Raw genomic sequence first — 12,730 nt, 5'->3', positions numbered from 1 at the left:
CCACATTCTCCTATACTTCCACCAAACTCACTACCACCACAGGATGATGATGATTTAGGGGATGGGGGAGGCAACAATGACCCTTTTACTGACCCTGATGACAACACAGACGTACCACAGGACGATTGGGATGATTTTGATGACCCAGTAGATCCTCAAGACCTCCCTGATCCCCATGCATACCCAACAAAGCCATCTCCCCCAGATGACAATATTGGTTTTAGTCAGCTTGTACATAGGGCTGCTCAGTACCATGGGGTTTCAATGCATTCAGACCCAGCAGAGGAGGACTTTCTAATAGACACTTTTGAACAGTCATTAAAGACTGTACAAACCCTGCGAATGTTAAAAGGTGTCATTAAACATGCCCCTGACATATTCAAGGACCCTGTTAGGGCTAGAATTCTCATTCCCAGAATTGAGAAGAAATATAGACCTGCCCCCGATGATCCCACCTACATCAAGGGTCGACTCCCTAGTGGTAACTAACGCTAGGAAACATGCCAATTTTCAGACCTCCGGTGATGCGGCACCTCCAGACAAGGAGTCTAAATTATTAGATGCTTTCGGCAAACGTGTTGCTGTCCAAGCAGCTATCGCTGGCGGATAGCCAATACACAGGCATTACTTGCTAGGTACGATAAGGCTCACTATGACCAACTGGAAACACTATTGCAACATTTACCTGATCTATATAAGACCAAAGCCAATGATTTAATTCAGGAGGGGAAATTAGTAACTAATGCATCAATTAAGTGTGCCCTTGATGCAGCAGACACTGCCTCTAGGTCCATCAACACTAGCGTTTTACTCAGACGACATGCCTGGTTGTGCATCTCTGGCTTCAAACAAGAGATACAAACAACTATCCTCAATCAACAACAACTCTTTGGACCGGCTGTAGACACCGCCCTAGAAAAAATGAAAAAGGACACGGAGACTGCTAAATCCATGGGAGCATTGCAGTCTCCATCCACACGTGATTCCATTAGACGCTCCTTCTATACAGGAGCATCCAAGAACATCAGTACAGACACTGCTTCTTCTTCCTACAAAAACACCACACAAACATCCCCCAACAGGGGATATTTTAGAGGAGAATACAGGGGAAATAACAATAAGGGGGAAGAGGCCGAGGTAACAACAACACTCGCACCTCCCCCGCTAACAAGCAGTGACTTCCCACCACTCCCTCCAGACCATTCCACTCTGGTCAGAGGGAGACTATCACAGTTCCTACCTGTCTGGGATTCCATCACTACAGACAAGTGGGTAAGACAAATTATCCAGTATGGTTACTGCCTGGAACTTACAGTCCAATGTCCACGGGACATCTCACGCTCTTAAAACAAGAACTCACTGCTTCAAAAGCATGCAATATAAATAGTTCCCTTAGAGCATCAAGGAATAGGTGTTTACTCGCTATATTTCCTAATCCCCAAAAAGGACGGCACCCTAAGGCCAATACTCGACCTCAGACCCCTAAATCTCTACATACAGTCAGATCATTTCCACATGATCACTCTTCAACAGGTCCTACCGCTACTTCAACAGGGCGACTTCCTTGCCACACTAGATTTCAAGGACGCCTACTTCCATATTCCCATACACCCTGCTCCCTATATTTAAGATTCATGTTGGACGAACAACACTATCAGTTCAAAGTCCTTCCATTTGGGGTGACCACAGCACCCAGAGTGTTCACAAAGTGCCTTGCAGTAGTAGCAGCACACTTGAGAAGACAACAAATCCATGTCTTTCCATGCCTCGATGACTGGCTCATAAAAGCCAAGTCACACAACCAGTGTGTCCATCACACTTACCAAACCATCCAGCTACTACACAACTTGGGGTTCACAGTAAACTACACCAAGTCACATCTTCAGCCCTCCCATGTACATCAGTATCTAGGGGCCACAATAGATACCTCCAAAGCTCTGGTATATCCCATCCAACCAGGATAGCCAGTATACAAACCCTCATCACCAAATTTCAGCCACAGCATTCCCTTCCAACGAGGGTGTTCATGCAACTCACAGGAATGATGGACTCTTGCATTTTCATTGTACCTCACGCAAGACTTCAGATGCGACCTTAAAAGGAATGCTTAGCACGTCAGTGGAACCAGGCTCAAGGTCAACTTACAGATCTAGTGTTGGTAGACAGCCGCACACATTGCTCTCTGCAGTGGTGGAACACACAAAACCTTTCCAGAGGGCGGCCGTTCCTAGAGCCGGTTCCACAGATAGTGCTAACAGCAGACGCATCACTCTCCGGCTGGGGAGCCCATCTCCTACACCACACAATTCAGGGCAAGTGGACGACTCAACAAAAATCGCTCCACATCAATTACCTAGAATTACTAGTAATATTTCTAGCGTTAAAAACATTTCACCCAAATCTTCTCAACAAAACTGTCCTAGTCCGCACAGACAATATGACAGCTATGTATTACATACAAAAACAAGGAGGAACACATTCTTTGCAACTGTCTCATCTAGCGCAAAGCATATGGAGATGGGCCATTCCACAAAAAATATATCTGCTAGCAGAACATCTTCCAGGGGTGAACAATCAGATAGCGGATCTGTCAAGTCGACAGATTCAACAGATATATGAGTGGGAACTTCAAACGCAAGTTCTTCAACCTTTCTTCCAATTGTGGGGACAACCAGACATAGATCTGTTCGCCACACACGCAAACGCAAAATGCCCAACCTTCGCCGCCAGGTTCCCACACCCGTTGTCTAAGGGCAATGCGATATGGATGAACTGGTCAGGCAGATTTGCGTACTCTTTTCCGCCACTCCCACTCATTCTGCTAGTAGTACGCAAGCTCATGCAACAGTCTCTCAAAATGATCCTAGTTGCTCCCACATGGGCACAGCTACCGTGGTTCACAACACTCCTCTAACTCTCTGTAGTTCTACACCAGAAGCTACGTCTCTTCCCAAGACTGCTCACACAGAACCATGGAGACACAAGGCTCCCAGATCCAGCGCAACTGAATCTAGCAATCTGGCTCCTGAAGTCCTAGAGTTCGGTTACCTTAACCTCCCACCTGAAAGTATGAATATTATTAAGGAAGCCAGACGCCCTACTACTAGAGCTTGCTGTGCAGCTAAATGGAAAAGATTTGTCATTTACTGCAACAACAACAAAATAGATCCATTACATGCTTCAATTCGGAACATGATCCGCTATTTACTACATCTGCAGATATGCAATCTGGCATACTCATCAATCAAATTACATCTAGCTGCCCTTGCAGCCTACCTACAAAACAGGCAACATTTGTCATTGTTTAGGGTACCCGCTATCAAAGCCTTTATGGAAGGCCTCAAAAGAATAATTCCACCCAGACTACCACCCTCTCCAGTGTGGAACCTTAACATTGTTCTTACTAGACTCATGGGTCCCACATTTGAGCCTTTACATAAATGTGAATTTCACTCTCAGAAGAGTAAGTGAGATCCAGGCTTTAACCATACAAGAACCATACAAGAACCATTCTTACAAATACATCGTAACAAAGTGGTTCTCAGGACAAATCCAAAATTCCTTCCAAAAGTAATTTCTGCTTTCCATCTTAAGCAATCAGTAGAGTTACTGGTATTTTTCCAAAACCCTCATTCGGTAGCAGAAAGAGCTCTGCACACACTAGACGTCAGAAGAGCTTTACTTTATTACATAGACAGGACTATAGCCTTTAGAAAAAACAAAACAACTTTTTGTAGCTTTCTCATCCCCTCATAAAGGCAATCCCTCTCCAAAGCTAGAATTGCCAGACGGATAGTAAAATGCATTCAAATATGTTACCAGAAAGCAAAACGTACGCTAACAATTTCCCCAAATGCGCATTCAACTCGCAAACTGGGGGCTTCCATGGCATTCTTGGGGAATATTCCCCTAGAAGACATTTGTAAGGCAGCAATATGGTCTACAACACACAACTTCACTAAACACTGTTGTGTAGATGTGCAGGCGAAGCAACAGGCTTCTGTAGGCCAGGCTGTTCTTAAGACACTATTTCAAATCACTGCAACTGATACAGGCGACCACGGCTATGGGAGACACTGCTATACAGTCTATGCTACAGTATGAATTCCGCAGCTCATATGCCTCGAACGGAAAATGCTACTTACCAGTATGCATCTGTTCTTGGCATGTAGAGCTGCGGAGATTCATACGCCCACCCGCCTCCCCGGGCCTGTATCTGTTCCAGTGTTATCTTAATTAGATACATTCACATGGACATCTCTTCTACTTCTTACTGACTCCATCATTTCCCATCATGGCGAAAAACAATCTGAGGATGGAGTCGATGCCCATGCGCACTATCGTCCAAGGGAGGAGTCATCTCGTGACTACAAAAGACTTCTTCCAAGACAACAACAAGGTACAAGCATCCAAGCCCAACACCAGATGGCGATCTATGCTACAGTATGAATCTCCGCAGCTCTACATGCCAAGAACAGATGCATACTGGTAAGTAGCATTTCCCTTTTCAATGAACACAGAGTTTTAATTAGCACCAGGGAAGCTGTCTTGGCTGTAGGTAGTAACACTAGAGTTTTCTCCATTTCTCCCTTAACTTTTTCATCCTCAAAGTTTACTTCAGAAGTATCAACTTGGCGAGATTTAAAATCTGAGAGATTCAGATCATCAATCAATCAATACTTGTAGAGTGCGGCTCATCACCCGTGAGGATATTCAGGTGCTGGGTTGATGGGCTTAGATGAAGAGTCAGGTCTTGGGTTTCTTCCTGAAGTCTGTCAGCGAGGGTGACGTTCGGAGGTGAGGTAAAGTTAAACCTGCCTCCTTACACTCAAGGAGCAGGTGCATACACCTGCTTACAATGATAACAGTTGTCTTCCTACTGGATGGTCTGGGAGTGATCCGTTTCCTGATCTCGGGACGGAAAGAATATATGAGTCTTCAATTTCTCTATCACACTAGGTCGTTGTACTGTGCCAGCACTCCAGCTGATGAAGTTCAGGCTTTTACAGACTTGATCCAGATGTTGCAGTGTTTGCAGTTGCCCTTTCAGAAATGTTTACAAAAGAAAACACTTTTTATTTGATGATCTAGAGCCTTCTAAGTGAATCTGTGTTTATAGTTGCCATTACAAGTGGTTTTTAGAAACTAGTCGTCCTGCTTTTTAGAACCAGTTATGCACATGTACATACATCTTTGGTCAGACCAACATCTCCAGACAAGTAGCAGAGAACTGTCTCTGTCAGATGTTGTTTGTGATTAATGCTGAGAGGACATCGTTGAATCCTGCTATTCCCTCAGCTCCAAGAGAATTAATCCATTCCTGTGAAGAAAATATTCTGAAGACTTTTTAATGATGGATTTTACATTTACAAAGCATACTGCTACCCCAAGGGGTATACTAGCGCTTGAAGGGTTCTATACAGTGGAGAATAGAAAGCTGGCACCGGAAAATATTGCTGAATGTGTCATGGAATTCCAGGCTTAAGTGGTCAGATATATATTGACAGTATCTGTCCTGTAGCCTGACATGCTTTACTATAGGAATGCATAAGAGAAGGGCAAATAAGGATCAAAAGATCTTACAAGGGATGACCATGTTGAAAATATTCTGAATGCACACGGGGCCAGACCATTGAAAAGCGCAAAACATTAGCAAGGACATTTAAAGGAGAACCCTTTCTCTATAGGAAGCCAGTGGATGGGATGCCAAGTGAGCAGAGATATGGCAACGTTTCTTTATCCCCATAAGTAGGAAGCATTGACATTTTGAATAATCTGAAGATAGTTTATTAGATATTTGGGTAATATGCCCCCAAAAAGCGTTACTGTTGTCTGTACGGGAAAGACTCGCCCCTTGAACTAATGTTTTCGGTAAGAGTGTAGGTAAAAATTAGAACATTTTATCAAGAACTTTCAAAAGAAAGAAACAGGTAGAAACAAGTTTTGTAATTTGAAAGATCACACCACAGTTGTGGGCAGCAGTGAAGGGAATGGGAGGAGATTTTGTTCTCATCGGGAAAAAATTGAGTACAGGCCGATGGGGAGCCAAATATGATAAACTGTGTCTTGGGAAAATTGTGGCACAGATATCTGGCATTCATCCAACAAGCAGTGACTGGCATACAAGCTTTGAAGTGTGTTTGAAGGGAGGACATGACATCCCCATTAAGCCTCAGAATAAGTTGAGAATCGTAACAGTAAAAGAAAGAAACAATAAAGGACTGAATCAGGAAAGATAAGGGAGACACAAAGATTAAATAGTGTTGGGCCTATGTGAAGATCCCTGAGGAGCCCCAAAACTAATGAATGCATAATCCAATCAAAAAGGAGGAAGAATGACAGAATGGTCAGAAAGGAAAGAAGCAAACCAGTCCAGGATACGGCTACCCAGCCCCACCTAGGCTAGACGAGACATGTGTAGGGTGGGAGACCATTTCAAAATCAGCCAAGAGATCTCAAATAAGCAGTGATTTGTTTTGCAACATATACTAATATCATTAAGAACAGTGATCAAGACTGAGGCAGTACCAAAGGTAGGACGGATGCCAGATCGGTGTTGATCCAGTTACTGATGTATTTCAAAATGCTCCGAAAGCTTGGAGTTGACCAAGGAGCCTCTAATCTTGGAGGCTGCTAGGAGATATGATCTAGACTACGACTGGATAAGACTTAAGGGTCTAAGGATCTTTTTTTAATGGAAAGAAACAAAAGGTCCTTTCAAGGGATATCTAAGGAAAGGGATTGATTGCAGATACTTGTAAGATGAGGCGCATCAGGGCCTCTCAACTTTAGCACTCAAAGTAAGACATCTTTGACACTCCAGACATCCAGAAACGTATTGGTCAGAGACAGTTTAGATGACTGGATAAAATTGATGTCATCCATCTGGCCATTTCACCAAGGCATTCTTTAGGTGACCGTAGGAAAGACTGGTGGATGAGCATATCGCATTTCTGCCGGGTGGTCTAGCTGAAGATTTTAAACTATCTATTTTAAGTAAATATCTCAATTTACGCTGTAGTTGATAACTATCCAAACTGTACAGACAACTCCTCATTAATCACTCCTCACTTGAGACTTTAGGCCCTCTTTTTAAGTATTGTGTTTATCCCATTATTGCAAAAATGGCTGTTTGCACCCAAAAGAAGGTTAAATGTTGGGTGCAAATTGGTCACCCATGCTTTTTTTCTTGTAAATAATTCACCAGGTAAAACAATGCCAAAATAATAGTCAATTGCATGAATCTCTGCTTTGTGCACCTTGGGAAGGGGGGAAGGCAAGTGTAATTTACACCATCCTTATCCCCCATTCCATAGTTTGAAACTCAGAATGATGTGCAGATTGTGGTAAATACCGTTCACAGCAGTATGCGTCTTTTGCACGTGTGCAATTTAACTTAATTGCCTACGAGTTATTTGGTAATTGCTGCACAATGAGCTGTTATCTAGACATTATTATCTTTTTGATAAAGATAAGTAATGTTTTTGTGAGAAAAAGAAAAAGCAATTACCTTCTTAAAGTGAAATTGCTGCCTGGTGTAACAATAGCCATGCCGCTGTCATATTTAGACCCTTGTCCCTTGACGATATCCAGCATTGTATGGAGATTTCCAAACGTAATCTTTTGTAAGGCTCCAGTTTTTTCCTGAATAAAATTAAGTTTCCATTTATCTTAACTGAGTGAATGTCTAGTCACTTTTTTTAAATTTCCATGACTGCGGATCCAGGATGGCAAAGAAAGATTACCGCATATCATGCTTGGACAGCGTTACTGCCCCAAAATAATTATTCGGCTTGCTTAGGCTTTCTCAAAAATACTGTAAAGTAGAGAGAAAATCAAATCAGTGGTACCAGAACATGGTGAGACAAATTTATTTCAGTAAGGTACTGTTGAGATGAAAAAACAAGCATTTGCAATGTAATAGGTCTCGCATTTACGAGAGTTTGAGCGGTTGGCATTGTAAATGACACTGCCTTTTATTTATGTGTTATTTTTAAAACAGATAAAATAAAAAGCATTGTCATGTACAATGCCAAAAGCTTAAACTCTCGCAAATGCAAGACCTATTGCTTTGCAAATGCGTTTGGCGACAGTGCTATAAATGTTTTTTTAAAGCATTAGGAGAGAGCCTGTCCTGCCTGCAACAGCAGGCAGGACAAAGCTATTTGAGAAAATAGTGCTCAGAGGTTGTAATTAAAGCCTCCAGAGTAACAACACACGTAACGGGGGATGTCACCATTGGAGGTTACAAAATGAGCCTAGGCGGTACTAAGGAGGGAATACTAAGCCTATTGACCAATGAACAGCCACAGTTTACAGTGGACAATGACACAAGCCAATGAAAAATATGGGCGGAGAGTGGGCGGAGCTTCAATTCCCTACCTTAATACAGCATGCCTCACAGAGCAGCGCGTGCACTGCCTAGGCTCGACCTAAAAAAGGAGAATGCTGCGTCTGTGTTGTTTTCTCACTCAACCATGTTAAATAACATGCTCTTAAATCCATGCTTTAAGTGACGTTTAAGTCAATTCAGTCACTGTCACAATCTGTAATCGTGTCCGAACTGCGGGGTCCGGACAGGCAACCCATCATCTGTGAATGGCTCTTATAACTGTCGATTTTGTCTCCATCCCCGTTCTCATGATGCAGACAAAAGGCGCGTCTATAAAATGGCATGTTTGTTACAAAAAGTACTACACATTGATTGTCCAGTTAATTGGCACAAAAAGTGACCATCTCATGGTGACTCCGTTCTGTTAGCAACTTGGAAACTTTCCTGGAATATCAAGGTTTGGAGAAATACTGCACTGTGGCACAGTCAGTCTCAGGTTCACCCTGAAATCTACCTTTCCCTTCCCTTCCACAAAAGTTCTGAACACCTTCTCCTTGACTGGCACATTTTATATAGTTCATATTTTTAATGTATCTATACGGTTGTAAAGTTTTTTTTCTCTGTTTCATGCGACCAGCAACACTTATGCCACCTCGTTTGCTTATTTATTTTTCTTTGTTTTTTTATTTTTTTCACCAGAGGAAAACCCCCATATCCTCTGATTTTTCGATTATCTCCTGTTTATACATGAGTTTACAAATTGTTTGCTTTTATGTGCATCCTATTTTAACTTAGTACCTCTTCCTGTGTGACCTTCATTTCGTGTTTTACGTTTTCCTTTCCCACCTTCTGTTTGGTTGTTGCATTTCCTCCCCCTTGCTTTTTCTATTTGGCTTAGCCCTTCTATTTTTAAAATTTCTGGCTCTTTTTCCTCTCCGGAGTCTCTTCTCCATTGCCTTCCAGGTGTCTAAAAAAACGGCACCGTGTTCTTGTTAGGGGTTTTGGTGCCTGGCCACAGTGTTGCAGGAAAAGTACGTTGTGGCAACAAAATTAAACGCTGAACTGATCAACTCTGGGTGGACATTCTGATGCTGTGCAGGCGTCTCCAATGAGTAGCTTGTGGGCTACCAGTAGCTCCTAGCCACCTGTGAGTAGCTCTCTTGTATGCAGCCTACTAATATAGAAGCTTCGGCTTGGCTGAATTATTATTTGTATACAAGAATTAAAAAACGTGTATTCGAGATGAAAATGTGTGTTTTTTTAGACCTCATAAGCTGATGATTAGGGAAAAATTGTTACATTGTTAAAATTAATTTAAAGCTATTATTTGATTTGGAGAGATATAATACTCATATTATTACCTTAGTGCGGGGGGCGGGGGGGGGGAGTTTGCAGCTGTGATCATTATGTATTACGCATGTAGATACATTCAAAATTGAGAGTGCTTTTATAGCTTTACTGCTGGCAACCCTGCCTAATGCACTGATGTGATCACTGTTTGCAATCCTGGATGGGGTGGTCACTATCACATCACTAACATTAGTAGCTTGGGATGATTTTCATTGAACCTAAGTAGCTCTTATTACAGAAAAAGTTGGAGACCCCTGGCCTTGTGCTTATTTAGCAACACTCCCCCAGCGAGGCGCTCGGTCAGTAGAGCCCATATGCTAATTTGCCGCATTCCGAGTCGGTGGTCAAGCTGCCCTCGAGAATCCTTCGGTATCAAGTGTGTGGCCCTATTCAAGACCTAATGATGGAGAAGGGAGTTGGTGACCTCCTAGCGTTGGTTCCCCAATGGGTGTCATGCATTGCCACACATAACCATCTCTTCTTTCCGTCTGATTAATGAGGTTGTCATCTCTGTGCCTGCTCTAAAGGAAACCAAAGATGGCCTCCAGGGGCCTTTTCAATGGACTCGGTGAGGCTGGGAAAATCCGAAAGCAGATTGGTTTTCGTTTCACAATTAATACAAACATTCTTAAAGTCTATAGGCTCTCTCATCACAGAAGCTTACAAATAAAATAAAGACAGTGTTCGGCGGCCCTCCAACGTGATGATAGAAACAGTACAAAACAATTGGTCAGTTCAGGACACCCACGTTGGGGAACTAATGTTTCGCGCCATGATCTCTCTTGTCTGTTCAAATGAAGCAAAATCAGGGATTGAAATAAAGTAAAAGATAAAAAATGCAAACGAAAGCCCTGCAAGAATTCTAATGTGCCCCTTTACATTTGTAAGGCCCTTGGAGAAAAACGCACTCGAACAATAGCATTAGCTTTTTACATTTGCTCCTTTCTGAAAAGAATAAAGAGAGCCTTTGTCTGCTGACGTAGGAATGTGTTAAAATTCCAGATTCTTTTAGGAGGTGAAATAAATGTAAACACTGTTAGTCCAGAAAAGACACCTGTAACAATGAGGGACTCTCGGGCACCGTGACACTTGGGACTTTGAGAAGTGTCTGTACTCCTGGATTACGAGTCCGACTCATAAAGGTTTTTTTATTGTGTCTCACCCCCACCTGCGATGGGACTCACTCCTGAATTTCTAAGACGAGCAGACTCCCGAAGACGAGCTTTGTGACTTGTGTCCTGTATTTTTGGAAGTTGTCTTTAGTGCAGTGGCCCTAATTGTCAAGGAATTCTAAGTATTTGACAACTTTAAATGAAAAGAACGTTGATTTAAACAAAAAGTTCCAAACAACGGTTAACTTGCTCTCTTACCAAGAACCAGAACGTAAAATGAGGAAGAGCCAATGTTTTTGCATTTGCCTTTCGAAATTAAATTTATCCTCCAATTTCTTCCCCCAAAATCAAGTAAAGCTCTGCAGAGTACAGTGGTTTTGAGGCGTACACAAATCACTACAGTTTTAAAGTGCTGCTTATTAAGCCTGTGTCTCTTAAAAAAGCTCATAGTTACCAGCGAGCTATCAGCAATGGAGGAGATGTTAGAGCTCTTCAGAATTCTGGAAATTTAGCTGGTTCGTGCGTTTTACAGACCTTGCAATTGTTTTATGACAACAAAGTGGTATTGGGTAATTCATTTTTTTTTTAATAGAAACAGAAAGTGCATCCCAGTTCAGTGAAATCCTTTTTGGTTTGTAGAGGGCATGGCGTCTTCAGCTGGACAGCATGCATTTTGGGTTGAGTTCGATGCTTGGACCACAGCTGTCCCGATGTTTCCCCAGTAAAGGCACTTTTCTCTGCCAACTTGACCCCCTTTTGCTAACGGAGTCTGTGGTGTTCCCACCAAATCATTCAGGGTGGCATTGATTTTGCTGGTTTACCTGGAATTTCTGACGCAAGGTTGCATTCCTTGACCGTCATGCAGTGTTCCAAGATGTCAGCTGCTTTCGCCAGTGCTCATAGGGAGGAACCCTGAATAATGCAAAGATTGCGAATATGCAGAACCAGTGTTGTAGAGCTGCAGTGGCCCACAGTGGAAAGGGCTTCCAGTTGTGTTGGCGGCTGGAACTGAATCTCAGTTTTCCTACCCAAACATCAGCCAAGATGCAGCAGTGGGCAATGGCAGATTTGTATGCCTCTGCAACTGTGATAGGGCTGAAGAACCAACTCTCCCCCCAATGTTTAACTGAGAATGCCAAAGGAACTTGAGTTGGGGACATGCCTGCAGGTCTGTTCAGGTGAAATGTTATCGCCTGACTTGTTTTGGCTTTCCACTTCTGTGGTGATATGGCACTAAGTAACACCCAGAGAAGCTGCACTTCAGAGACCACTCCCACAAAGATGCCCAGGACTGATGTTCTGCTGAATAACTACTTTTGTGAGTGCTTCCAACACCATGGCGGTGCAACCGACACTGAGTCTACTGCTTGGCATCCATCTGTGGGTCTCTCCATAGACAAGAGAGCTTTGATGTCTTCACCAAAAAATAGATAGAGGTTATGTATGTTGAGGCCTCCGTCCAGTGAGGGATCTGGTATAGCAGCAGACTTTGTGACTCACCAGCAGAAGGTGACCACTCAAGAGTCCCATTGTCACCATTGTGCTGGGGCCGCCATCTTTAAGCTTAAAGACCGGCTTTAGGACCGCTGCAGAGCTGCCACCCTGCTTCTGATTGTCAGGCGTGACCCGGAAAATGGAAAACTTGCAAAACTCAATTGATGTCATTTAGATGAAATGGAAGGCCCGAGAGGGAAAATAACCATCTAGCCCTACTAAGGGAAACTCCAGCTCTGCAAATGAACGGGAAACGTGACAACGGAGAGGGACCTGCCACAGTTGCTGTGACATTGCAGTGTGTGGCTGAATAATAGATAGTGTTGCGCTGATCTTCTAGCAAGAAAGATATCATGCACTTTGGCCACTAGGTCCTTTTGTTCCCTAACATCAGCTGGACTACAGTCGTGAAAAGCAAAACCTTTGGGGTCCGATGAAAGAA

General features: G+C 43.0%; 1 protein-coding gene across 1 annotated transcript in view; it reads left to right on the top strand.

The window, feature by feature from the left end:
• DARS1 (aspartyl-tRNA synthetase 1) overlaps positions 1-12,730 on the top strand; it is a 416,054-nt gene that overhangs the window by 281,001 nt on the left and 122,323 nt on the right. The gene's annotated exons all lie outside the window — the stretch shown is intronic.

This window comes from Triturus cristatus, chromosome 3_2, assembly GCF_964204655.1.
Source record: "Triturus cristatus chromosome 3_2, aTriCri1.1, whole genome shotgun sequence".
Classification (NCBI taxonomy): Eukaryota; Metazoa; Chordata; class Amphibia; order Caudata; family Salamandridae; genus Triturus; species Triturus cristatus.
Note: the sequence above shows the minus strand (reverse complement) of the source record. Positions and strands in the feature narration are given on the sequence as shown.